Below are 24601 nucleotides of genomic sequence, written 5' to 3' on the forward strand. Positions count from 1 at the left end.
GAAAGGGCAACTTAGGGAATAAAAAAATGCTGCGAACTATATATTCGATAAGGGGTTAATATCCAAAATACATAATAAACTCACATGACTCAATAGCAAAAAAAAAAAAAAAATCCAAATAACCTTATTTAAAAAAATGATCAAAGGACCTGAATAGACATTATTCCAAAGAAGACATATAAGTAGCCAACAAGTATATGAAAGGTGCTCAACGTCACTAATCATCAGGAAATGCTAATCTAAACCACAAAACCAGGAGAGATCACCTCACACCAGTAACGATGGCTATTATCAAAAAGTCAAAAAGATAGTTAAGTGTTGAAAGAGTCACAGGAGAAAGGGAACCCTTGAAAACTGTTGGTGGGAATGTAAATTGGCATAGCCATTATGGAAAACAGTATGACCTTTCCTCAAAATATTAAGAACCGAACAACCCTATGATCCAGCAATCTCACTTCTGAACTTCTCTTTTTGTTAATGAAAATCCAGATTGTTAGAGACCAGGGTAGTTTTAAACTATAGAGTTGAAAATACTTAAAATCAACATTTGGCAGGATTTGGTTATTATCCAACACCAGATGATACCTATGTGAATATCTGGCTTCCAGGTCAAATAAATAATAAAAAGATGATGTGGACCAGTGCAAAGCAGAAAAACAGTTTTAAATGTGAGTGACTTGGCCAAGGTATACACTTAGTGAGCAGCAAAGCCCAGGTTCCCTAACTCCTGAGACAATATTCTTTCCACTTCATTACACAAGTATATTGACTATTTTTCTCATCTGAACAGAGCCACAATGAAAATAGTATTGGTCCCATTACCATTAATATTAAGATGATTCCAACACACACACACACACACACACACAGTCTCTTTCTGTCTTCTGCAAAACTATTAACTGAAAATACAAAGCTTTAAGGAAGGGTGTCTTTTTTTCCTTGAACTATCCGTGTAATTCCCTTGATTTTCTCCTTGTTGACAGTCCATGTGTCTTGCAAATTCAATTAACTGTCTTGGTTTTCTTACTCCCCTCAGTTCCCTCTTCCCATTTGATAGTCCTGTGAAAATCCAATCTTTTCAAGATAATAAATTTGATAATCCTCTGAGGCATCTTGTCATTTGCAGCATAATTTTTTTCTTTGTCAATTATTATCAACTTTAGGCGCAGTGATCTATTTTTGACACAGCAGGAGATGCCCTTAGCTCAGCTAACCTAGGCTATGTATAATTAGATAAGACACAGAGCAGTACTGGTGCTGAGTAGCCAATTTCCTTCCCCTGTTGTGTTCATGATCCTTATAGAATTACACAATAGTGCATCTTCTCAGTTCTGTTTGGCCATGTGAATTCTTGTTGCCAAGTGTTTAATGCACTATTACCATAGGGTGAGTTCTAGAAATTTATAGCATTGTTTACTACGTTCCCATCTCATCCAGCAATTCAAAAGGATAAATTCCTCATTTAAAATAAAGTACGCAATAGTGGTAGGAATTATATTTGTTTCCTAGGTAACATCTATTCACTCTTGATCAACTTCAAACATGGTTTTCCTTTATAAAATGATAGTTTTTAATAGAACAATAAGTAGGATGTGTTGGCATCACAGTCTCAGGAAGAATATATGGTGGGCTCTAGGGAATGGACTTTTCAGTAGTTTTCTAATTATTCATTTACAGAAGGAAAACACCATACCATTTATAGATGTTATTTTCTTTTTCTCCTTCATTTTAACCAGTCTTGAATCATTGCCCATGACCACACTCTGACATTATGCGCTTCATTTCATGTATTACTTTCTTCTTTTTTTATTTTTTGACAAACCCAGGAAATTTAAATTGTTGCCAGTAATCAGTAATCAGTTACCAGCCACACATTGTAATCAGTTTTTCATATTTAAAAAAATATTTCCTCAATTTGCCTTCTTGAACTTTGAATATTCCAAGCCTTCACTTCTGGGACATACATGATGGTCTTTGATATGTTGCAGTAAATTATCCAGATCCCCATGTGTTTCATTAAAACTTCCATATTGCACTTATATGACCAGCATTAATGCAAAATGACTTCCTGCTGCAGTTCCTAGAGACAATCTCACCTTCCTTGGGTATATAATTCAATCCTATAAGAGAAATTTTGGATTACAATTAGCAATTACCATGGTAAAGCTAGAAATACAGAGAAAGTATAAAAAAAATCCTCTATAAGGGAAAGGAGATAATTTAAACAGATCATAAACTATTCTTCAAGTAGTTTATTGTCTTTTTATAGCTCCTGTAAAATAATAACGAAAAAAGAAACAGCAAAATAAGCAAACTCTACAAGCTGTTGCATCATTCACTTTACTCAAATTATAGAATAAAATATATGTTTTGATAATTGAACTTTTACTTAATAGCTACAATCTTAGTTTTAAAAATTACTAGTGGGGGTGAGATTTATTTTTATCAGCTGTAAAAATCACAGATATCGTCAAACCTGGGGGTACTTAAAGCAAGATTCTCTGTGGTCAAGGAAACCACTTACTTCTTGCCAGAAACATGAAGAGACAATAAACACTGTCCCATGAAATCATTTCTGTTCTAATACAGCTTTCCAAGGAATTCAGGAGTGGTTCATTGACTCTCATAGCAGACCAAAGGTAAGGATTCAGAATTTCCACTTGAAAAAGTTGCTCCATCAGGACCAAAATGAGATACCTGAGGAATACTCCGTTTCAAACTGAAACCAGTTCAGTAGGGCTTTCTGTGTCAAGGGTTTAGTCACCCTCCAAAAAACAAAACCAAACCAAACCAAAAACCAAACCGAAACAACAACAAAAAACAACTTCATGGAAATTCACTGGCCAGCCTGGAGCAACCTCCTGTACTGGGGTAGAGAAGGACTTAAGAGTTCAGTACATTTGTTATGCAGCTATTCAGAGAAACCTGATTCAGCAAGAGGGTGAGGTGAATGTTGGGCAATTAGGATTCTGTGTTATGATTCAAATTAGGGTTTTGTAATCATTGCAGTATTAAAAAAAGACACGAATGAGCCTGCAGTATAGGGAGAAAGGCACTAGAGATAAAGTAAAATTTGTAAGATAAAATAGATGAAATCTCTTAGGGGTCAGTACCACAGATGGCTCTTCACCGAGTGTTTGTAATTGCCCATTTCTTACCCTCTGCCTTAACTTGATCAAACTTTAGTTGGACTTCTGTCCTCCCCAGAGGCTCCAGAACTTTGACCCCCAAGTCTGAGCAAGTACTAAAATGTTGCCCATCCCCCTTTAGCTCACCCTGGGAATAAGATGACCGCAGCCAGACACATTTCCCATCGAACCTCCTCTATCATGCTACCTGCTCGCTCCCTCACTTGCTTAATTTCCCTTTAAGAATTCCTGCTGGCCCTGATTACCCCTCCCTATAAAGGAAAAGCCTTTCTTTTCTTGCCTGCCTTCCTTCCTTCCCTCCTTCCTTCCTTCTTTTTTCACACCACTTTATCAAGGTATGACTAACATGCTGATTTTTAAGACACTTGTAGATGTTGAGATTGAACATTTTCCCTATTGTGGTAGTCTCTGAATAAAATCTCTCCTTATATAAATACAGATTTGTTTTTATCCGACAAAAAAAATGGGAAATGCGCTCTTTTGATCAGGAAACAGCGCAGTTCTATTTAATCTGTCTTTTGCTCATCATTTCTATGTCTATTCCATTTTCTCTAGTTTCCCAGTGTTGGTGGCTGAGTTCTCTTCTGTTAGTGTCAATCATTCTTTTTATGTATTATTATTCTTTTGGCTGGTTTGACTTTCTTGAGTAATTTCTATTACATCTGGAGAAATCTCCAGTTGTCTTGGGATGCAAGCCTTCTTCAGGGGCTGCTCATTCCCTGGGGTGACAAGATCAACGTACTGAGAACTTGAGCTTTGTTACAAAAAATTTGAAGGGAGGCAAGCAGTTCAGTGAAAGAAGGTCAGAGGCAGAAGATCTTGTTTTACAAACCATCCTCTGAATTTTTGTGTGGTGTGATGTTGGAAATGTCACTCAGTCCCTCAAAACTGCCATAAAATAGGAATAAGAATAATTGTATGTTAGAGTTTTATGAAGATTAAATAGGGGGAAGTTGGTGTCGTACCTGCCATATGCCTAGCACTAAGAGGTGTTCAAACCATGAAAGATTTAGTTAATCAGTCATCAAGTCCTCTTGACTCAATGCCTTAATCACTTTTAATAGTCCCTTTTCTCTCCATTTTCCCTGTCACTGCCTTATTTCTCTTCTTTACAAGACTGAAGTAAGCTATTTAGTCTAGAGGAGGTAAGCCCCTTACATGTCTATGAGGACATACCTTAGTTGTCTTTTTTACTCCCAGGGCCTGGATGAAAGAAATCTCCCAACTAGTGCTTTTTGAATGAAATTGTATGCATGCTTGTAGCCTAAAACCAGATATTGGAAGTTAATCTTTCCAGGTACCAAACAGGTTTTTTGAAGTTCCCTTGATTTACTTACAGAGATACCATAAATACATTATGAGGGAAGTTACATTAAATGTCTTCTAAAGCCCTTTCAAGGCTTGGATCCTCTAATGTGCTTTAGAAAAAAATGTGCTAATTTGTGACAATGTTCTGTATTTTCTTAGTCCTGAGCATCTACACAATGGTTTGTGTTATGTGATGCTAAACAGCCAGATGAAAAAGTGAGAAACATTGTCATGAGCCAGGATATTTTACTTACTTGGTGCCAGACGTCTGGATATTTAGAAACACTTCCTGAGTCTTTCACTTTTCACCTGGGTGTTTGGCACTGTGTAGACACAGGAAGGTGGCAAGCAGACATCTTGGCAGGGCATACACTGAGACATACGAATGTGGGTGGTAGTGTCTTAGCCTTGAAGCTGTTTGCCACAGAAGGAGAAGTTCACAATGGCATTTTGAGCAAGATGATCTGTCATTGAAGGCACTTTTCCTCCAACAAAGGCTCTTAGTCTTGTTTTGGGTTATAACAATTCTTTGGTGTCCTGTTAGCACAGGACAGGACCAAGGATATATCCTTGCAGCCTGGGATACTAGGGCCAGTTAATCTCTCTAGAAAGAGATCTGTCCAAGACGCTGGAAATCAGGAGGAACTTAGTGACTTGCTCTTACCTTTTTTTCCATTTTTAAGGCAATGTATTTGGTCTTGCCTGCAGTTTTACTATAACTAAATCTCTGTACTACCCTGTAAATGTAATACTATAATTATTTCATTAACTCTATTAATAGTCTTTGCCTTATACTTTGATTCCTAATAATTGGGTTCTTGCTTCTTCCCCAGAATCCCAAGGCCCTAAGATAAGTTCTTTATGCCTATAGGTTTTCTTTCCTCCTGTATATTACACACACATCTTTATTTCTGTCTCTGTTCTACTGTTTGTGCCTCTGCCATCACCTCAGACAACCTAGCTTAGACACTGTATTTAGTCAAGACATAAAGAGACTGCTGCTGTGATAAACAGCTTCACAATTTCTGTGGGTTAAAACGAAGTTTTCTCATTCACAGTGTCTGTTATGAATATAGGAAATTCTGCAGGACTGCTGTCTGTCTTTTGCATTATGGCCCTTCTTTACTAATGCAAGCTTGTAAGATCACTAAAGCAGAATCAGAGCAGGCTGGAGAATTGAGTACCAGCACCTAAACACTTGCTAATATTTCACTTTAGGTAATATTTCATTGGCCAGGTTTCTGGCTTACTGCCAAGTTGCAGGAAGCTGGAATGAGGTTTTCTATCAGCCTCACAATAAAAATTAGCCAGACTGACTTCAAAATTATAACTGTTTTTAACCCAAAGGAGAACTCATGTTGTACAGCAACTAATTGAACCCAAATCTGAGGAGAAATTGTGCTTATTTGAAGAGAAATGGAGGTACTAACATTGGAATAAAAACAACCAAAAACCACTGAGAGTTCAGCTACAATAGCTGACAAATTGATAAAAGTTAAATTCAAGCTGATGGGGCATTGTGAGACCCCTGGGGCCCACAGAAATTGAGATAGTCTGCATCTTCTTATAGGCTCTTCTTCCACAAAACCCACTAAATACTCACAGTAAGGATTGGAAAGAGACTTAAGGAAGTGTCTGTTCTGGCATAGACCAAGAAAGGAGAGCAGAAGCTGTGAAGGAAGAAGAGAAAATTCTGACTGGATCCTTTTTCTGTATCTCTACTGTTGAACAAAAACCTTAATACGTTGGGGAAGGGCAAAAAGCATTGCTGCACTTTGGACATTGGTCAGAACTTATCACAGCTGAGAAGGAAAGAGGAGAACCCTGATTCTGGGATAAGGGCAGGGTTATGAGAGGATTCCATGTATAAAGATAGTGTATTGGCAGTAGAACCAAGAAGGCCACACCCTGAGATTGAGGTTTACTTAAAAAAACAGACTGCACCTGCCCGTGTAACTCTTGTCACCAACCTAACACATTTGAATGACAAGTAAAAGCAGAGTATTGCTGAAAGAGAATAAAGAAAGGAACAATAGCATGGGAAGAGAACTTCTCTGAAGCAGAGTATGAAAGAAGACCTAAGAACATAAACACTTATTGGACTGGTAAAACAAGCACATCATAAAACAAGGTATCTCTATAGGAATTTGAAATCCATGTTGCACTGAGGGTAATTCCAACAAATGTCAAATCCAAACCAATTCTTAACTGGATTAATTCAATCTCCTTGATGAATGACCTAGCAGAAGGAAAGGTGTTCACAGGTATAAAATATATTTTTCTCAGGTCATAAGATGTCTGGCTTTCAATAACAACAACAACAAAATATGAGGCATAGAAATAATATAAATAGGCAAGAAAAAAACCCACTTAGAAGAGATGAAGCGATCAAAAGAACTAGACCTGGATATGGCACAAATGTGGACAGTATATGATAGGGAACATAAGTTATTATGATTAATATGTTAAAAGTTGTTATGATTAAGAGTAAGGTGGGTAAAATGCAAGATATGATGGGTGATTACAGCTCAGGGATGAAAACTATAAGAATCAAAAGGAAATGCTAGAATTAAAAAATACAGTAACATGGATGAAGAATGCTTTAAATGCCTCATAAGAAGACTCAACACAGCTGAAGAAAGAACCAGCAAAGGTGAAGATAGTTCAGTAGAAATCACTCATACTGCATATATGTGTGCATGCACACACACAAAGTGAAAAAAGAGTTTAAAAAGCTGTGGAACAACATCAAGCACTCTAACGTATGTGCAGTTGGTATCCCGGAACAAAAGGAGACAAATGTGTAGAAGAAGTAGTTGAAAAAATGACCAAGATTTTTCCAAAGTAAAGGATAAACCACAAAGCATGGATGCAAGAAGCTTAGAGATCACCACACAGGGTAGACACATAAAACAAAACAAAAAACAACAAAAATCTAAGTACATTCTATGCAAACTGATAAATATAAAAGAAAACTTTGATGGTATCTAGAGAAAACAGAAATATTGTACATAAAGTGTTAACTCTGTAGGTCTGGGGTTTTCAAACGATGAATATTTCAAAGAAATTATCCTTTGACAAGGTCATGGAAAATAAACTCTAGATCTTTGGGCTATTCTGCCTGATAAGAGTTTCTGTATATACCTGGAACACTGGACCATGCTGGATATTTTATGCCAACAATGTAATTTATTTCAGGGACTTTGGACCATGCTGTATCAGTTCAACTTTAATAACCAGTTAAAATAAGGAGTATAAATCAAAGAAAAAGAAATAATAAAGATAAGAGTAAAATTTGATGACGTTAAAAACAAGAAACCAATAGAGAAATTCAGTGAAACAAAAGCTTATTCTTAAAAAAAAAAAAAAGTTACATAGGTATTCTAGAGAGACTGACCATGAAGAAAAAGGAAGACACAAAAACAGAACACACAAATTACCAATGTCAGGAATGAAAGAGGGGATGTCACTGCAGACTCCAACTCTAAATGGATGAATAATTATACAATGAATAATCTTGTACATATAAATTTGACAACTTAGATGAAATGAAATGATTTCTTGAAAGAGAAACCATTAAAATTCAATCAAGAGAAAATATATAACCTGAGTATCTCTAAATCTACTACAGGATTTGAGTTTGTAGTTTGTATTTCAAAACCTCAGGAAAAACAAAGCAAAACAAAACTCCTGGCCCCAATGGTTTTACTTTCGAATTGTACCAAACATTTAAGGAGGAAGTAATACTACATAATATCATCCAAAAAATAAAAGAAAATGCTTCCAAATTCACTTTATTAAACTAGTACTGCCCTAATACCAAAACCAGTTAAGGACAGTACAAGAAGAGAAAACTAAAGATTAATCTCTCTCCTGAAATCTAGACAAAAACATTCTTAACAAAATAGTAGCAAAATTATTCCAGCAATATATAAAAGAATAATCAATCATGACCACATGTAGTTCATCCCAGGAATGCAAGAGAGGTTCAACATTGAAGAATCAATGTAATTCACTATATTAACTGACTAAAGAAAGAAAATCATGTGATCATCTCAGTAGATGCAGAAAATGTAGATTTGTCAAAATTTCACATCCATTTCATGATAAAACCTCTTAGCAAACTAGAAATAGAAAAAACCTTCCTTAACCTGATAGAGGCATTTACAAACTTACATGTAAAAAACATCATACTTAGTGTTGAAAGCCTGACTGCTTTCCTCCCAATATTGGGAACAGGGCAATTATGTCCTCTCTCACTACTCCTACCTGACATCCTACCGGAAGTTCTAGCCTACTTAGTAATAATGTAAGAAAAAATAAATATATGCAGGTTAGAGAATAAAAAACAAAATCTGTTAATAGAGGACTTAATTGTCTACATAGACAATCTCGAAATACCTACGAAAAAGTTTTTAGAACTAACACATTCATTTGGCAGGTTTGCAGAATGCAAAGTCAACATATGAAGATTAATTATATTTCTATGCAGTAGTGATAAATAATTGGAATATAAATTTTTTACTATGTATTTATATATTATATGTATTATATGCAGTATCATTTTATATGTGTGATATATATCATATAATTTACAATAGTATCAAGTAAAATGAAATAGGTATAATTCTAACAAAATATATGCAGGGTAAGTATGCTGAAAACTATAACGTATTGGTAAAATTAATCAAAGAAGACCTAAATAAATTGAGAGATATAATGTCTTTATGGATTGAAAGACTCAATATCATTAAGATGTAAATTCTCCCCAATTTGATCTAGAGATTGAACATAATCCCAAAAAAATTTTAGATGATTTTTTTTAGATATTGACAAGCTGATTCTAAAATGCATACGGAGAAGTAAAAGAATGAGAAAATCCAAAATATTTTGTAAAATATGAAAGACCCACTCTGGCCTTATTTCAAGACCTACTATAAAACTACAGTAATCAAAGCACTTCAGTATTGGTGAAGAGTTAGATACGTCAATCAGTGGAACAGAATAGAAAGCCCAGAAGAAGATTATTTAACAGATTTTTGACAAAGATTGAAAGATAGTTTAATAGAGAAAAGATAATCTTTCAACAAATGATGTTGAAACAGTTGTACACTCATACGCCAAAAAAAAGATTGCTGACCTCTACCTCACACATTATACAAAATTATCTCAAAATGACACAGATGTAAAAATAAACTAAAATTGTTTACAAGAAAACTGGAGAAAAATCTACAGTTTTACCTTAAGTTAGGTAATATAATGCCAAAAGAAATTTCATTCTCCAAAGTAAGTGATGTGGCAGCCATCCTTCCATGAGCTCAACTCATGAGTTGCAGTGGTGCAAGATGAGGCTGGAGATTGTTACTGTCATGTGGACATGATTCTTAGCATTGCTCTGGACTTTTTTTCATGGTGTTTGCACCTTATCTGCTTTCTGTGTTCCATGCATTACATTGACTGGTACAGTATGAAGTATGAGATCTTTCTTTAAGCATTCATTCTCAGGTATGCCCTTTTAGTACAGCTAAATCCATAACCTTTTTTTTTTTTTCACCATGATTAGACATTCTACTTTTTATTCTATGTGTCTAATTACTGTATTTTTATCTGTCATCTTCTCCTGACACACACACCCTGTTTCCAACTCTTATTCAGAAACAGACTCATAAAAATCTTGGTTCTTTATCTAATTTCACCCACAATGGACAATGAGATCCATACCCTTTTGTCTTTTCTTTTGTTCAGTTCTGTGCTGAAATAGAAAAAGCAGTGATACTGTTTTCCTGCTCTAAGACTCAGAGGAAAAATTAGAACGTACTTATCTTGCATATTTCCTGTCTACAAAAACAGTATCTTTTGAGATTTCTTTATTGTATTAGATCTTAGGAAGTTTACCTGTATTTCTGCATCCCTATCATATGAATGGACATAGTGAAACCGTGTTTTTTCTATTAAAAGGTGTATTTGAGTATTTCAATTAACTCAACAAATATGCAACCTTCCTTCTGTCAAACATTATTTAATACATTGAAGATCTTTATTTAGCCTTACTTTAAAGATGTATGTGTCTGCTGAGGCCTTACCCACTGTTTCTGGAGTACATGGACCCAAAGGCTATTTAGAAATGGGCTAGTCAGTGAACTCTCTGAAATTATATAAACATTTGTGAATTTATGTGTTCAATGTATGTGTTACTTTTTGTAGGGTTGAGGGGAGGCATTGTAGAAGGGAAAAAAATATACCCTTCTTCAGTTTCTCAAAGGGATTTGTGACCCAATAAAATTCAGAATCCACCAGTCTAGAGGGAGTTAAAGCATGTTAAATTGGCAGAATGTTTTCTTTAAAAAAAAAATACAGGCCACTTGATTCATACTGGAAAGTACAAAAGGTACAAAAAATAAGTGCCAAATTTTGTACCACCCAGATTTAACAAATGCTACCATTTTCCCATATTTCCCCCCAAATTTTCATCAGAAATAATACATTAGTGTTAGCCCTAGAAAGCACCATAACACATTCTCATCTAATTTTATTTCAATGAGCAAAAAGATAAATAGTCCTTCATTCTTCCCTCCATGAGACCATTTTGTCTGTAGGTGGTGGTAGAGCTGGATCCCTTTTCCTTGCTCAACAAGACAGTTCTTTTCCTAGTTACCCAAAGATAATGTCTTTCTAAAGCTGGTTTGCAATGGTTAACATCTATTTTAAAAAGTAATTACTATACATGTGTGATAATTATTCTCTTATTGCCCCCACCTCCACCCCATGTCCATGTTCCTCCGTTCCTCTCTGGCTTGTGCTCCAGGATGCTGTCCTCTGTCAGTTGCATCTCCCAGGCTCCCTCGCCAGCTGGCTTCTCCTTGAGTTCAGACAATGGAAAATCCTGGCAGAAGATCAAACAGATAGGAAAAGACAGAGATCAGACTATTTCCTCCCTATTCTCTCTCTGCTTTTGACATATCTCTGGATGAACTTATCTGTGTAGTCCATGACAACGGTATCCGCTCCATGGCTTCTTCTCCAGAGTTAAAATTCTTACTAAGCTACTGATACTCTTCCTCTATTGTCTTCTCAGCCATTGGGTTATAACGCCATCCTACATCTGCTAGCTGATTGGGTGCTTTACCAAAACTTGTTTATTCATCTAACCCTAACATACATCTATTTAAGTATATTCATTTGAAGCATTTGTATTGAATTCTGTTTCTTACTAGTACCCTGATTGACACATGTAATAATAAACCAGAAACTTCATTGTTTCTAAAATTTTCCGTACTGTTTGACTCTGAGTTCATCTTCAGTGGGTATTTTCAGAGGGAATCTCATATATACTATGTTATGGCCCTGTCCTTCATAGTGGAGGTTTGCTGTGTGTCCACTCCTTGCTAACTTCATCTAGTTTCTTTCCACACTTTCTTTAGCTAAACTATTTTTCAGTTTCCAGAACACCCTATGTTCTGTCTTTACTCCAGGCATGTGTACATATTGTTTTCTATTTCTCTCTCTTTTCTTCACTTAGTTAATTTCAACTAATTCTTCAGATCTCAGCTTAGACATCAGCTCCTTTAGGAAGGCCTCCTGTGTGCCCTCCCCAGATCCAAGGCCTCCCCATATGGCAGCCTGCACCTCCCCTCCCATAATATTTGTCACACTATGCTATGGTTTTTTTCTGTTATGTATCCCACATTGAAACCTGATGTCTGGGATATGGTTTATATCTACCTTCTTTACTCTGGCCAGCATAATAGCTGGTACATGAATGCTATTTCCCATTCCTTAATGATACACTTAATGAAAAACATTCAGTCTCCAACTTCAGTGTAACAGTTGCCAGGAAGAAATTGGTTTATTAGGGATTCAGCATACTTTCTGTATACTTAATATAGAGAAACCCATGGTTCAGCCTTGATAGGTACTAAGGAGTTGAAGAGCCAGAAAGGTGAAAGCTCTTAAAACTTAGCAAGAGTCAAGTTCTTTGTAGGTTACTACTTTAAAGGTATACATTTTACATTGGTGTTTTGCTAAAGGTCTTTCAGTGGCATTATATTAGTGATTTGAATTATTGAATAATTATTTGGTGTAAATATATTGACTACTAAATATGTCCAATAGACAAATTGATCAAGTAGAAGTCATTTAATTCTAGTTTTCTGCTTAAGTTAGTTTTTTTGGTAGTTAAGGTAGTCAAATCCTCTTTATATCATACCTATTATCATTATGAAGTTAATTATATCTTCATTGTGATCTACATTATCATCATCATCAAAAAATATTTTGTGCCTAGTGCTAAGCACTTCAGTATTTTTCTTGGATTTTCTCATATATTTGGATTCCTATGACAGTACTATGGTGTAGGGGCTATTACTCCTTTTATAAAATGAATGTAAAATTACAGAGACTATAACTGTAGATTTTAAGCACTATGCTAGGGGTAAATTATAGGAAATTCTGAAAATATAGATAACCAAAATAAGCCTTAATTTCTACCATCTTGATATATCTACTATGAATATTTTTGGCATACATTAGACTCGTTTACATGTGTGTATGCTGGTACAGGTGAACAGAACATCTTTTATCCACTTTTCCAATTAAATTTTCAATCTTGCCTTTTTTCTGCTTTCTTCATGTGGAAAATATTTGCATCATCTCTAATGATACATAATAATCTAGGAAATGAAACTACATTTGTTTTTAAAAACAAACTACGGTTATATCTTTATTACAAAATAATTAATATCACTTTATGCATTTATACAGACAAAAAAATTCTAAATTTAAAAGGATAGAGAGGATGAATCCTTTTGATTTTTTTAAGCTAGAAATTTAGTATATTGGGCATTTTAATAAGCACACACTTGTAATTGTATTGCTCTTTGAAAACTTGTATTTCCTTTGGAGTTGTTATTTCAACAAAGATTTGGTCTCTTTTTCTTGTAGATGGTGTTCTTTCTTTAGCTAGATGGATCGATTTTGCTTCATATCTAACTTAGTGTTTGTTCATTTTTCATATGTCCTTATCAATATTGTGTGTTTTAAATCTTGAACTCTTAGAATAATGTGTTAGCCTCTGTTTAAATGACTTTATGTAGCACTTAATTCTAAAATATGCACAGAGACATATAAGTATTTTAAGATAATGGTAATGTTATTATAAATTATTGTAGAATATGTAGTGGTTATACTAGATTTTTCTGCCTGCTAAGTTCTGTCCAGAAAAATCAGTAATGATTTTTCTGGGTCTGAAGCCAGCACAATTAATTGAGAAACATCTGTTCTGTGTTAATTATGTGTAGTTTAATGAAAGTCCAAATTGATCTGGTCCTTCTACATCTCTCAAGTTTTTTTCCACTTACCTCTTCAGTGTGCAGAATTTAGAGACATTTGAAACCTGATTTGTAATTGAACAATTGACATTAGGTAATGATGGAGTCTTAGGGGAGCTTTCAAGAGGATTTAAGTTCTAATTGACCATCTGAGGGGTTGGGGTGAAGACACTTCATCCCAGTGGAGCTGACAGCATTAGGGATGCTTGTGTGGCGTTATCTGTAACTCCAATTCCAGATCCATCTGGATTTTTTAAAGAAAAATCACATAGAAAATGTGCTCGTTTTCAGTAAATGTTGTATCTAATTTCTTGCCTTGAGATGAAGATGTGCCTTTGAGGTAACGTAAGCTAATGCATCTATTCCCCATGCTTGCCACTATTCACATTGCTGCATATTCCTAGATTCCCACCACAGGTATTTATCAGTAATTTACTGGCATATGTTAATCTTTAAAGTTTTTTTTTGCTTCAGCCTCTGGAATTGTGGTTTGAATTTGGAGCTACACACACACAGCATCCTGCCCCTCTTTTTTCCCAGTGCAGTTCCAGGTTCAGAGTTGCTTAGTAGCTCCACGGAGGAACAAGGAACTGATCAGCATGGTGCACTAGGGCCAGGTGGACAGACACAAAGAGGAGAGAAGTTACTTTAAAGCATGATGAGGATTTAATTATGTAGGGGTTGGGGGGTTATTCGGAGGACGGTGGCAGATAAAGTCATTCTAGGAAGAGCAAAGTGCTCACGTAAGGCTGGGAGATGACTAGCATGGTGTAACTGAGGAAGTAAAAGAAGACTAGACCGCAGAATGAAAAGCAGGAGGAAGGAGAGGGTGGAGCCAGATATGCCCTCGAGTTAAGAGTCATCTAAGAGTAACTTATTGACTTATATTGGAGACGTACCTGATGGGATCTTGTTTTAGCAAGATCACTCTGGTTATTAAATAAAGAATGGTTTGGAAGAGGGAGAAACTAGGGCTAGCAGAACACCTGACAGGCTGCTGTACTAATTCTATTAAAAGATAACATATGAAACAGAGAAATACAATTAAGTCAGACAGAGAAAGACAAATACCATATGATTGCCTCTATATGTGGCATTAAAATACATATGTATGTATATATAAACCGAGCTCATAGATACAAAAAACAAATCGGTGGTTGTTGGGGGTGGGGGAGCAGTGAGGAAGGAAATGAGAGAACTGCTTTTGAAAAAATTGAATTTTTAAAAACAGGAAATACGTGAATTCTATCATGGGTATTCAAATTCAAATAGAACTGTTGTTCAATCTGTATAGGAACTCGAGTTTTCTGATGATCTTTACAAATTTGAAACTTGCATCCAAAGTATTTCTAGTCCTAAATCAACAAACTTTATCAATAGGGAAAATCTCAATGGCACATCCTTCTTTCTTCAGTGTTTTCCATTTATGGATATTTCTAGGGATCTGACCTCTTTTTATCTGAAAATAATATTGTCACTGAACTAATAGAATGGCAGTGGCCTTGGAGAAAGGATGATGAATATTTTATTTCATGTAGTGGGAATTTTCTTTTATCGTCTGAAAGACTGAGTGACAGCTCTTTCTTGCCCAGGCCCCCAAATCTAGGGTTGCTGACATGAACAAGTGGTAAATCTTACTAATTTGGGGGGATAGATAAAGCATTAATCATCTTATTTTTGAAAATCCTTCCCTGGAGGAAATAAGGAAAAAAGTTATCAAAAGAGCTTGAAGGAGTATACAGAGATGGACAACCTGAGCCAGTCTGATCATTCAGTGTGATCAGAGCATATTGATCATTTCTCCTATGTAAATTTTCCAACAGTTTGAAGCAGATAAGCATATAAGAAATGGGAACTGAATGAGTAGCCCACCAGAAATTAGAGACTTTAAAACAGAATTGGAGACTTTAAAACAAAGAAAAGGTCTTAAGAAGTTCAAGAAGTTGTGACATCACAAAGGTCCTTTGGCTCCATAGTCAGTGACAGGAATATGTTTCAAAAGGAAATGAATAGACTCAGACGGCTGCTAAACTGTATTTGTCAGTCTACACTCAGGCCAGACTTTGATTAAAATAGAATCAGAGACTTTTGCATTATGAACTAATCTATTTCTCTGCATCTGCATGTATTTTATACCTCACCTTGGATTTGAATTTGCTATTTTTGGCTGAACTAAGTAAAGACTTTTCCATGCTTTTGGCAAGATTTGGCAGGGCCTCTAGTCGCCCCTAAATAGTAGGCTGATGGCTTTGAGACTGAGATTCCAAATCTGGAGAAAGTCAAGTTTTGACCAAGTGAACAGGACAGAAAAAAGATGGTAACTCAAGGGAGAGAAAAGAAATAGTCAGCTCCAGACACCAGAGCTCCTTTCATCTGGACTACCATTCAAGTATAATAACATTTCCAGATGAAAAGAGATTTGATTCCATAGATGCATCAACAAAAGGAGAGTTAATAAAACCTAGAAGTGTGTGTCACTGAGTTTTTAAATGTTAACAGAGTTACATTGCCTTAAGACTGGGTTTAATATTGTATGTAAGTTTCAGATTTACATGAATTGTTACAGGATTGCCCCAACCTAGATAAAATTATTTTCTTTCATATTTTTATTGAATGGGAAGGAATGAGAGTAATGTGTGAAGAGACTAGCCACTTGCCTGTGACCCTTGCTAATCAGAGGGCTTCTCATAATTAGGAATAAAAAATACCTATACTCTTATTAATCTCACTATCCCTAATATTTAAAAAAAGCCATCTACTCTGAATCCAGGTTCTCCATTTACACTTTTCTTAAGCTGTCCTAGGCATATGAGGAGGATGCTCGTTCGGTTTTATGATTTCTGACGATCCTAGAACTTGCTGTTGATAACTATTTCAGTGCCAAACAAACCTATTACTTGTAGCAAAATGCATTTAGCATTCAGTTGAATCTAATAGCTTTCAAAGTGACTCAATGCAGTCATATAGCAATTATCTCTGCTAATGGAGCAGAATGGTAGCATCAATAATTCCAAAATACAGGTAATACAAAGATCTTTTCCATTTGGCCTAGAATTACTTTGTGCTAACGTCTATCCTTGAGCATTAACCTTCAGTGCAGCATTTTAAATGAAACACTCATCCAGGAATCAGGAAATCCTGCCACTAGCATCTTTGTGCCTCAATTTTCTTATTTCTATCAAATAGTGGAATTACTATTGAAGATTATGTTCCAGTACCACCCAGTAAGGTAGGAGCTACAGGGGGAAAGTGGGGAGAGAAGGGGGTCTCATCAGGTAGACCTTAAGGAAATCCCATGAGAAGTTCCACAAGCACAATCTCTCAGGACTATGTTTTACATGTAGTGAAATATACAGCAATGTATTTTTTAAGGAAATTTTTGTCTTAAGAAGGGAAATCATTGTGGTAGACAGTCTCTCTAAGATCCTTTTCAACTTGAATTTTTGTTTCTATGAATTTATTGAGTATCTGGTATTTTTTTAAAAGAATGTTCTTCCCTAAGCATTTGCTACCAAGTGAGGGGCTCTGACTCTGCCTGGTTGCATGACAGTAGGCAAAGATCTTTTATTATTTATCTACTCTTCTGAAGTATAGCTACTTTACCAGTCATGAGCAGAAGTATAATATTTTATGTTTCTAACACTGATAGACATCGTTGGTTCATAAAATGAATTGAGTAATTTTATTTCTCCTAAAGACGTGATATCTTTGTTGGGCAAAAGCTTTGTATATTTTAAAGGCTGTCAGGGGTCTATAACAAATTGTAACTTCTGCTAAAGGATAATCTAATTTCCTTTGTGATTACAAACAGAGCTAGTACTAAAATTCATCATTTTCCAGGTTTTCAACAATGATTAATTCATATGGGTTTTTTTGTTGTTATTCTTCAATCAAATTGCCCTCAACTTAGGGGCTGGCAAGCAGTCATGAAAATCATAAATAAAATATTTTGTCTAAGTTATAGGAATTAAAACTTTCTTATCCTTTCTCCAACAACACTGAAAATATAGGCCCACATATCAACAGCTTTTTCAAAGGACTGTGGTACATAAGTGGGTTTGAACTTTTGAAAGGTGGTAAGTGCAGATTTGAAAACTATTTTCTGTCTGGTATTGTGACGGTTGATATCCCCCCTAACAAGGTTACTGGGCTGCCCTCAATTTTTTGATTTACAAAAACTGGAATTTCTAGTACACATTAAGGCCACATCTGTACATTTTATGGGCACGAACAATAATCAAAGGCTTCATCTGACTTACACTTTCTTTGTAGCAAGGCCTTTACTTATGCTGCCAGAAGTGAACCAAAACTCAGATGGATGAGGTTAGATTAATTAGAGAGAAAAAAATGTAATTCTAAAACTTGGCAAAAACTCTAGAGCCCATATGCATTTCAAGACCCTTTACTGAACCACTTAGTATATAATAAAATTGATTTAATAACACACACACACATACACACACAGATATAGGTCACAAAGTCTCCACCACAAACACTTATATATCACATTTATACATATATTTTTGAAGGTTATATGAGAAAATATCTAGGGATTTAGTGACTATAAGCTGAGTAGTTGAGTGTAAAATAATCAAATAATACAGCTTGGCAAAAATCGCCATGTAGAAACAAACTTTATTTGTAGAAGCATAGCAGTATTACATGGTGTTTGAGAAGAACATGACCCCAGAGCCAGATTGCCTAAATTTTATCAAACTTCAAAAGAGCCACTCACTAGCTGTGTCAAGTGTTCATCCTCTTTGAGATTCAGTCTTTTCATTTGTATACAAAGGTATTACTAGTACTTATACCTGAGGTTTAAGTTAAGGTTAACTGGATTATTCTATGTCAAGCACTTGATGAAAGCTGCTACCTCGAAAGTTCTCAACAAATAATTATGTTTATATTTTACACATTTGGTATAGTGCATTATTTAAATATATTATCTAATACAATTATAATATCTTATTTTATCAGAGCATTTACATCAAGGGCAATAATAAATTGGTCAAAATATATCTGTATCATTTCTACATAGTGTATTTCAAAAGGACATTTTAGAAACTGTAATTTTCAGAAGAAAAAGGGCTAGATAATAAAATAGGAGAAAATAATATTATAAGATGAATTTTCAAAATGTCGAGAAATTTAAGAAGGCAGATTGAAAGGTAATATACCTCAAATGTTATAAAAATAATCCATCTGGAATAATTAGGCTCATTAAAAAAAGCAATCCAAAATCCATGATCCTGCCACCATGAAGACAAAAGCCACAGAGTAGAAGGAAAAGATGTGTATGCGTCATTGATGACTTCACTTAAACCAAGCTATCTGATCTTTTTGTATTACATAATTAAGCATTTTACTTTTTTTAAGCCACTTTAGTAAGGTTTTCTGTTACTTTCAGATAAACACAAATTTTACCCCATGCATTATGGTGACAGGGAGGCTAGAGAGCAGATTGGATTCACCAAATCAAGAACATGCCATTTAGAATTATATACACATATTATTTCTTTCCAGGATGTGTTCGGTGTATTTTGATATGTAAGTAGTAAAAAATGGGTAATGGACTTAAACAGACATTTCTCCAAAGAAGGCAAATGAATTTCGCTCATCAGTGGTATACTTTTCAGTATATATATCTGGTACATAATTTTGTTAGCTTTATCTTGAAGTATTCTATTTTCTATGATATTGTAAGTAGTATTTATGTTTTGATTTTAATTACTAGTTCAATTAATTAATTTTATATACTAGTTCATTACTAGTATATAAAAGTACAATTTTTATATTGACCTTGTATCTTGAGAATTGGCTAAACCCATTATTTAATTCTGGTATATTTTGTAGCATTTTCAGAATAGAGAATCATGTTGTCTCTTAATTAAGACAGTTTTATTTCTCTCTTTCCAAACCCAAACTGTATAACTTTAGTTTTTCCTTTCTTATTGTACAGTACAATGTTAAATAGAAGCAAGGAAAGCTGTCATCTTTGTTTTTCTTCTGATTTTAGAGGAAAAGCATTCACTCTTTCACCATTAAGTATGACAGATATAGATATTATATTTATATATATATATGCCCTTTATTGGGTTGAAACAGTTCTCTTTAACTTGAAGTTTTCTTACGGAGTTTTTTTTATTATGAATGGAGATTGGATTTTGTCAAATAACTTTTTTGTGTCTATTGAAAAGATCATAAAGTTTTTCTCTTTTACTCTCTTGATGTGGCGAATTACATTGATTGGCTTTTTATGTTAAATGAATTCTGCATTCTTATGATAGATTTAACTTGGTCAAGATAAGTTATGCTTTTTACTTATTGCTGGAGTCAATTGGTGAATATTTTGTAAGGATCTTTGTGCTTATGATGGTTGGATATTGGCTTATAGCTTTTTTCTTTTACATGTTTGTGTATATGTGTGTGGTTTGTTATCAGTAATACTGGCCTCAGAGAATGAGTTTGGAAATGCTGTCTTGTTGTCTATTTTTATGAAAGAGATTTTTTTAGAATCCCTACTAAAATTCTTTGTTTTTAAGGCTATTTTGTTTAACATTACTATAGTCACTTCATCTTTCTATTGATTACTATTTTCATTGTATATCTTCTTATATCCTTTTATTTTTAACTTAGTGATATCTTCAAAGTCCCTTTTGCCACAAAGGGAAACATTCACAGATTATATATGTATATATATACACGCACATATATAATATTTGTATATGCACACATATGTGTGTATATGTATGTTTGCTCTTAATTCTGTAATACAAATAATGAAATAATTAGTATAAATAATTTGTAAAAGTCCAACTTCAAAAATACTATTTTACCACTTCACAGTGTAAGAACTTTGCAACAGTAAAAATTCTAAATCCATTTCCTCCTTCTCATTCTTTTTCTTTTGTGCATTTCACTTCTCCCTATGTTATAAACCCCACAATATTTTGTTACTATTTTTTCATTAAATACTTGGTTATCTTTTACATTTGCCTGTTTAAATATAAAGAAAAAAGATATCTTTTATATTTACTTGCAGTTTACTATTTCTGGTGTTATTCTTTATAGATCAGAATTTCCATTTCTATTATACTCTTTCTGCCTAAGAAAAACCTTCCTTTTTAATATTGTTTTGTACTTCAGGTCTGCTAACAATGAACTTTTTCAGCTTTTCTCTGCCCAAAGTTTATACTTTGCCTTCATTTCTACAAAACATTTTACTGGCTGTACAATTCTGAGTTGATAGTTTTTTTGCAGTCTTGTCAGTACTTTAAAGATGTCATTCATTCCATCTGGCTAGTGTAATCAGCCCATGCTAAGCTTGTGATTGGAGCAATGAATCCTTCTGTTCTCCTGGCCCAGATTTAGTCTTAGGCAGAGTCTTTGTGTTTGAGATTAGGAAATGGCATCTCTTCACAATTCCTGCCTGTTCGTCCCATGACAGTCACATGTCATCCATCTCTGACAGGTCTTGGGAAGGAAGGTTTCCCACCCCTCCCTCAGCAGCAGTAGACTTCTGCCTTACAGTCAGGATTCTGAGCCCAGAGGAGATTCCCCTGCTCTTCCACCAATGGGCAGTCATCTTTTGATTCTGCTCTTCCCCCACAGACAGTGGATCTTTGCTCCAGCAGAAAGAAGGTTTCCTACCCTTTCTCTAGTGGCTTGGCTTGTACCCCTCCCTGGAATCCTAGGAGAAGGAAGATTTACTGCCCCTTTCTCAATGGCTTGAGGATTTAGCTTCTCATGAAAACAGGGTCTAGGGGATAAATGTTGTGTGCTTGTCCCTCAGTGGCAGCCAATCACCTCTTTCACATGTCTGCCACTGAAGGGAGCTCCCAATGTTCCCCTGCCTTGCTCCCATTTTACTTACCATCACCTGGTGGAAGCCCATGAAGGAGATGTGAGTAAGAACTCCCATTGTGTTTGGAGCTCTCATTTATTCTAAACTGATGTGCTAGCCCACATTCAGCCTTTTGTATTGTATTACAATTTTAGTTGATTTTGTATTAACTTCCGTGGTAGTCATGTCTTACTTTCATCCTCTACCAAAGGTAAAATAGTCCACTGGTCTCATCTCTCTTCAGAGATGTTTGTCACTCCTAGGAATTCTGTTTACTTTATTGTTTTGCAACCTCAGATCTCTGATGGATTCAAGAAAGTTATGATTTTGTAGATTATCCATTTTCTTACTGTTAGAATGAAGTAATGTTCAGTTGTGGCTTTCTACACTTGAAGAGAAGTGAAGCTGGCAATGACCTTTTGGGCATTTGATAAGCAGTGGCATAGTTTACTTTACAGGCAGAATACTAATTTGAAAGTACATATTTTATCTTGTCACTTTCAGTGTAAAACCTCTGTAGAGGTTTTCTCAGCACACTTAAAATTCAAACATCATACCACAGCACATATCTCCCTTCATCATCTAGCTGCTGCCTACCTCACCACTCAGCTCACACCATCCTGCCTCCAGCTCACTCTGATGAAGCCTCAGAGAACAGGTAGCCCTTCTTTCAGTACACTAGACTTCTTTCTGTCTCTTTGAGATTTTAGTTCTAGCTAGAATGCTCTTGCTCCAAATTTTTGTGAGTGGCTATTTTTTTTTCATTCACTTTATATCTGAAATGCCCACTCTCCCTCAGTTATTTCCTGATCTCAAATCTCATTTTTATATGACAATGCTATGACATTTTTTCTTACTTCTCTCACCCTCAAAAGAAAATAAGCTCCATGAAAGAAGAGAGATTTTCTCTAGTATTCATCTCAATATCTTAGTACACAGCTGATTACTGGGCACACATTAGAAACTCAGTAACTACTTACTGAAAGAAGATTGGATGAATGAACAGCATAGCCCAATGTCTGTGTGTGTGTGTGTGTGTGTGCGTGCGTGCGCGTGCACTTGTGGGTGCTTGGTATCACCAGAGCCTAGAACAATTGCTTGCACGTAGTAAAAACTCAATAGATATTTATTCAGTTAAAAAAATGTATCTATACACACACACACACACACACACACACACACACACACACGTATATACATACAGGAATATAGATCTTAGTGCAATATGATATGGATTCAATAGATCTAGCCTATGGGCAAAATTGTAAAAAAAAAAAAAAAAAAAGATGAAGTTTGTTATAAATACTTTTTTTTTTTTTTTTACTTTTCCAATATTTATTCTTTGGGTGGCACCCTGTCTTCTGGAGCTGTCCTTTTCTTTAGTGCCCCCCCCCCCAAATTTAGGCTCTTCTTTCACATTATAAGTGACTGAAGCAGTATAAGTGATTTCTATCATAGGGGCAGTTATGTTTTATAAAGGAGCAACAGCTTCAAATAAAAGGATACATTTTTAAAACATGGAATTTCGGATTCCAGCCAATGGGCGATCTGCCAAGGACCGTTCTCAGGTTATCAGAACTTGCCCAAGGGTGTGACTCAGAAACACCACACATACTCAGTCTTCCTTCTCAAGGAGCAGCAGAGTCCAGATCTCAGACATAATCAAACTCAGTACAATTTTAACAGGTACATTCTGAAGACCAAATCTTATTAGAGTGTTGTTTAGGCTCAACTTTCAATGAAAGGGAGAGGAAAATCTTTTCTTTCCTTTCCTGTGTGCCTTCCTTCCTTCCTTCCTAAATGAGCTTCTTGGAAAATTTTCTACACACATTAAAAATGCAATTTGCTTCCTTTCTCCTCCTTTTTTAAATAAAGGAAGTTGATCCAGAGAAACTTCATTTCATAAAGACCATCCCACTGGTTTTCACATCAGTAAATCAGTGTGGTAACAATGCAGAGTCACAAATCATTTCACATTGTGGTTGTCTAGGGAGTTCAATCAGATTTTTAAAATCCTTCTTCAGATAAAATCTTTATATCAGCTCTAAGTATAATTGGGAGAGATAATTAACAAATGAATTACATTGTTTCTAGTTTGCAAATAAAAAATCTTGACTAATATAACATGCAAATCTGTTAACTTTTCTGAATCAATGTGAGTAATTCAATATTCCTTTTTAGGACTTGTTATTATACAGCTTTTTGATATTTTTGCTTGTTATAATCTTCTAATCTCCTTTATACCATCACTTCTCCATCTTAATTATAATCCAGTTTAAATAAACACATGAGAATGGTAAAGATGGATTTTTTAAAAATAATTTAGCTGCTTTACTTTATAGTTTGACAGAGGGGGTTACAGAGGAATTTTACAGAGCCAAGAAGATTGTGTTTTGGGTTTTTTGGTTTTTTTTTAACTTTTTTTGTTGAATTATAGTCATTTTCCAATGTTGTGTCAAATTCCAGTATAGAACACAATTTTTCAGTTATACATGAACATACATATATTAATTATCACATTTTTTTTCGCTGTGAGCTACCACAAGGTCTTGTATATATTTACCTGTGCTATACAGTATAATCTTGTTTATCTGTTCTGCATATGCCTGTCAGTGTATACAAATTTTGAAATCCCAGTCTGTCCCTTCCCACCCCCCACCCCCTTGGTAACCACAAGTTTGTATTCTATGTCTATGAGTCTATTTCTGTTTTGTATTTATGTTCTTTTTTTTTTTTTTTAAGATTCCACATATGAGCAATCTCATATGGTATTTTTCTTTCTCTTTCTGGCTTACTTCACTTAGAATGACATTCTCCAGGGACTTCCATGTTGCTGCAAATGGCGTCATTTTTATGGCTGAATAGTATTCCATTGTATAAATATCCCACCTCTTCTTTATCCAGTCTTCTGTTGATGAACGTTTAGGTTGTTTCCATGTCTTGGCTATTGTAAATAGTGCTGCTATGAACATTGG

Source organism: Camelus dromedarius, chromosome 10, assembly GCF_036321535.1.
Source record: "Camelus dromedarius isolate mCamDro1 chromosome 10, mCamDro1.pat, whole genome shotgun sequence".
Taxonomy (NCBI): domain Eukaryota; kingdom Metazoa; phylum Chordata; class Mammalia; order Artiodactyla; family Camelidae; genus Camelus; species Camelus dromedarius.